Consider the following 5,459-nt stretch of genomic DNA (forward strand, 5'->3'; position numbering starts at 1 on the left):
CTCTTGTAGACAGCATATGGATGGGTCCTGTCTTTTTATCCAATCTGCAACCTTGTGCTATTTTATGGGAGCATTTAGGCCGTTCACATTGAGAGTGATTATTGAAAGATATGAATTTGTTGTCATCATGTTGCCTGTGAAGTCCTTGTTTCTGTAGATAGCCTCTGTAAATTTCTGTTCTATATCACTCTTGGGGTCTTTCTCCTTTTACAGAAACCCCCTTAATATTTCTTGCAGGGCTGGCTTAGTGGTCACATATTCTTTCAGTTTCTGCTGGTCTTCAAAGCTCTGCATTTCTCCATCCATTCTAAATGCAGCCTTGCCAGATAAAGTATTCTTGGCTGCATGTTCTTCTCATTTAGTACCCTGAATATGTCTTGCTAGTCCCTTCTGGCTTGCCAGGTCTCTGTGGATAGGTCTGACGTTATCCTGATGTTCCTCCCTCTGTAAGTAAGGAATCTCTTCCCCCTAACTGCCCTTAAGATGGTTTCCTTGGTTCTAAGATTTGTGAGTTTTACTATTACATGCCAGGGCATTGGTCTGTTTTCCTTGATCATGGGAGGGGTCCTCTCTGCCTCTAGGACACGAATGTTTATTTCATTCCCCTGATTAGGGAAGTTCTCAGCTATGATTTGCTCAAATGTATCTTCTAGTCTTCTCTCTCCACCCCCTCAGGGATCCCAATAATTCTGACATTGGAAAGTTTCATGGTGTCACTTATGTCTCTAATTCTGTTTTCATGGATTTTAAGGTGTTTCTCCCAGGCCTCCTCTTTTCCCTTCTCTTCTACCAGTTTGTCTTCTAGATCACTAATTCGTTCTTCTGCCTCGTTTATTCTACTCCTTAGAGTATCTAGATTGGAGTGGATCTCATTGATAGCATTTTTAAGTGCTGCCAGTTCAGCTTTCATTTCTGCCCTTAGAGACTCTATGTTGCCATTAATCAATTTCTCCATTCTAGCTATAGTCTTCATAACTGTTACCCTGAAGTCCATTTCCCACATTTTGGTTATATCTGTATCCATTTGTAAATCTGTGACAGAAGTCACAGTCTCTGAGTCTTTCCTATTTTGGGGGTTCCTCCTCCTAGTCATTCTGTTGAGGGGTGGTTGAGGGAATGTACAGAGTCCAAATTATTGACTATAACCCAAGCAAGATGCATCTGTTTATAACCCAAGGGTTGCCGGCCTCTTGTTCTCCCAGCCTGTCTTCTGTGGGAGGGGCCTGCCGCGCTGTTACTCAGGCAACCCTGTTCAGGCAGAGTTGCCCTGCCCCCTGTGTGTGTGGGGGGATGGGCTCAGTGAAAACCGTTTTTGGGGGGCTTTTGTTCTCTGGCAGCTTTCCCTGGTGGCTTTCCGAGAGTCAGAGCAGAAGAGACCATTTCCAACCCTCTGCCTCAGAACAGAGAAATTGCAGTCTGTTCTTCAGTGAGCTCTCCAGGCCACACTATCTGTTTCTGTCTGTGTTGCTAAAAACTGCAGTGTCCTGGGTTGTGTGCCCCTCAGCAACACTCCTAGTCCTCGCCTCCAGGTTGGGGCACGTCTTTTCCCTTTGTGCTTCTAAAACCACCAGCTGCCCCCAGTTCACACGTGCGGCCCCATCGCTCCAGGTTTCAGCCCAGGGGGCTGCCCTAAAGTCCTTTCCCCATCGCTACTGGTCAGCGAGTCTGTGCCCGTTCCCCAGCACAGGAGGCTTTCGCACTCTGGCAGTGCAGGATCCTGAAGGCTCCCTCCCCCTTCTGTTTATCTGCTGATATCTGCCCGTGGAATCACAGCTCCCTGCTTCTTACCTCGAAGCCAACTGCCTGTGATATTCTGTTTGTAGAGATCCAGATATATCTTCTTACATCTCAGGCTGATTTTGTGGGTATTCAGAGTGGTCTAGTAGATATCCAGCTCAATTCTGGGGACTGTTTGGAATAGGGTCCCCTACTCCTCCGCCATCTTTTCCTCCCTCCCCAAACCTTAATATGTCAAAGACTGAACTCATCATCTTACCACCCAAAAATTGATCTTCCCACTTCATGCCCCATCTCAATGAAAGGAACCATAAGAAATGCAGTGAGCCATATAAGAAATGTGAGAATTGTCCTAGACTCTTAACTATTACCCCTTTATTCCTATGTCATTCTTGTCACAGAGGACTTGAATTCTACCTCCTTTAATATCATTTGCATTTGTTCCCTCTATTTGATTCCCACTAATGGTCACTGCTCTAGTCAGTAGCTATTGCTTCTAACCTGATTACTGCCACAGCCTCCTAACTGGACTCTCTGGGTTTCAGAATGGTTCTTTTCCCATTTACTCTACACACCTCTAATAAAAGCCATCTTTTTAAAGCACTGGGTGTTATATGCAAACAATGAATCATAGAGCACTACATAAAAAACTAATGATGTACTGTATGGTGACTAACATAACATAATAAAAAAATAAAGCATAGTTATAATCATTTCATTTTGCCGATTAAATTCCTTCAGTGTGCCACCACAACTTCCAGGATAAGAGTTCAAACTCCCTATCTTAGCAACCAAAATTCTTCACCATCTGGCTCCTGACCACTCCTCTATCTCTGCCCCCATCCCTCCCTCACAGTCAATGTACTGTCTAATCACCTAAAAGCATTTTTAGTTTCCCAAATTGGACAGGTTTTTCATGCTTCTCTGCTTCCTTTCCCTTACCTGTTTCCACTTTCTGGTATACCTTACCTCTGTTCACATTTTCATCCAACTAATAGCAGGTGGCTCCTCAAAATTCAACTAAAAGTTGAGTTTTCATCTTCTATGAGAAACTTCCTAGAGGACATGTTGAGTTTGACTTTTTATCTCCAACATTTAGCCCAGTGCCCAATATTGAGTAAGTGTTGAATACATGTTTGTAATATATAAATAAATAAAAACCTACAGACTTTGGGCATAAGTGCCTGGAATTTTTGTAGCTCCATTTTTTTTTTTTTTCAGGAATTCTGGGCAGTAACTACTCCATGTGCTTTTAGTCAACACAGGTTTCCCCCTAGGCTCTTCTGATGATTCTCTCAGCAAAGTGTATCTGAGTTCATGGACCACAGGTCAACAGGAGTGGACTAGTTAGCTCTGACAGTTGGCACTGCTACTTGGTACCAATGCAGATAGAAGGAGCCCAATAAGCATAGGAAAGTGAAAACAGATTCCTGGAATCTTCAAGGAACACAATTAGTGCTTCCTTGCTTGATTATGGAAAATTCAAAAATCAAGTACTGATCTTTTGGGAGTCTAGAATTACAGTCCTTACCATGAGGTCTTTGCTGATACCTGTAGCTCATATTTGATCACTTTCTTGACCATCTAGGACAATTCTTGATTTCTGTCATTCATTTTAATACCTGACTATATTTTTTGTAACTCTTTACCCTATTGTCTAGTTTCTCACAGTTATATGTAAGCATTTTGTAGGCAAAAACAAACAAAAAACCCACACAAAATAACATGGCCTATTTCTCAATGTGAGAAGTACCAGAAACCCAGAGAAGGATAAATATTTAGAGTTTTTCTAAGAAAGAAGGGATAAGCCTAGAATTTATAAACCTATTGTATCTAAAGTAAAAAAAAAAAAAAAAGAAAGAAAAGAAAAGAAAAACTAGCAAAAAGATTATTGAAAGGTGATTTGTGAGTATATAAAAAGGAGAATTTGTAATCACCAGTAGCCACTTGCATTCATGGAGGACAAATTATGCTAAATGAACCTAATTGTCTTTTCTAACTGGTAAACTAAATTATAACAATTCATATCAATCTGGGATTTTATAACAAAAAGCACTTTATACAGATAATTCTCAGTGAGGTTGCATAACATTGTGGAAAGATAATGTATTTTTAAGCAAAACAGATATGAGTTTGAATCTTGGTGCTACTTTACTTCTCTGAGCCTCTTTTCTTCATCTGTATGTTTAAAACATATACAAAGATAATCTGTGTTCCAGTCCAGTTACTGAAACAAGCAATATCTACATTTTATGGAGACTTTATTCTAATTATCACCATTCTTAATATTCTCAGTAAACAGTGAGGAATGTAATAGTGTCTTTTTTGCATATGGGAAAATCAAGGGTAAGTTTAAGTAACTTTCCACATGACACCCAATAAGTGTGTTAAAGAACAAAGATTTGAATCCCTGTTCTCAGCTATATGCTTTCCCCTGGGCCATAGAGAAGGGAGAGCACTTCATTTCATCATTTTGTAAGCATGGAGTATGTAAAATGGTAAAGAACTGAGAGCTGGATGGTATTACAATACAGAAAGTTTATAGGCACTTAACTGACCAGACCTTCATAATGTTGATCAAAATCCACCTGGATGGGGGTGAAGTGCACTCTCTTTCACCATACAGAGCTCTGACTTGGCCTATCTTCTTCAACAATTTAATTAAATTAAATAAAGGACATTCTGATTAAATATGTAAGCAGAGAATGCAACAAGTAGGCAATATGCTGGATATCAAAATCCAGATTTATTTGAAAAGAAATAGGTAAGAAGAATGAGTCAAAATAATGAAACCAGTTTTATCAGAGATCAAGAAAAAAATCCTATATTTATGATTAAAAAAATTAAACATACTCACTTCAACAGCACATATACTGATATTGGAATGATAGAGAGAAGTTTAGCCTAGCTCCTGTGCAAGAATGACACATAAAGTTGTGAGGTGTTCCATGTTTTTTCTTTCTTAAATTAAACTTCATGAGTATGGAATAGGAGAGACATGTTTTAACAGCAGTTAAATACTATGACTTAAGTTGACTACAAGCTCAATATGAATTAATAATATGGCAAGTCTACCACTTAATCTTGGGTCCCATTCAAAGAGATTCAGCATCATACACAATGAAGATGATGGTTTCAAACTGTTCTGGGCTGGTCAATCTTCACCTGGAATTTCACATTTAATTCTGAACATCATATTTTGAAAAGAACCTTGACAAACTAGAGGTCATCTGGGAAACATTCCCATGATGGTAAAAAGCTCAAAACATTATGCAAGAAATGCTTTGGAGATACTGGAGAAGTATACACCAGAGGAAAGAAGACACACGGGAAACATTATAATGAAGGATCCAACTGGAAGAAAGATTTGACTTAGTCTGTGTAGATCCAAATAGTGGACAAAAGACCATGCAAGGGAGACATTTCTCAGGGCAAATGGATCGAAGTGAATGCTAATTAAGTCTACTGTTTACCAAGCACAGAGTTAAAATGTATCTTATATACTCTATTTCTCACAAAACCCCTTTAGGTAGCAAGCACTGCTACCTCTATTTACAGATAAAGAAAAAAAAATCTAGCTTAAAAGATTAAAATAACTTGCCCAATGTCCTAAAACTAGTAAGTTCCTAATGAGGGATGCATCCTGACAACCCTAAGTTGTAGGTATTATTTCAGTTACAAAAGGATCTGAATTAACAAATTTGCTAAAGGTCAAAGGTGAC

At 39.3% G+C, this 5,459-nt stretch overlaps 1 non-coding gene across 1 annotated transcript; it reads left to right on the forward strand.

Moving 5' to 3' along the window:
* Positions 1-4,586: 4,586 nt before the first annotated feature.
* LOC118017684 lies at positions 4,587-4,693 on the forward strand. The gene has a single exon (XR_004681210.1). It is a non-coding gene; the product is annotated as a U6 spliceosomal RNA (small nuclear RNA).
* Positions 4,694-5,459: the final 766 nt, after the last annotated feature.

This window comes from Mirounga leonina, unplaced genomic scaffold (genome assembly GCF_011800145.1).
Source record: "Mirounga leonina isolate KUSES-001 unplaced genomic scaffold, KU_Mleo_1.0 Mir_104, whole genome shotgun sequence".
Classification (NCBI taxonomy): Eukaryota; Metazoa; Chordata; class Mammalia; order Carnivora; family Phocidae; genus Mirounga; species Mirounga leonina.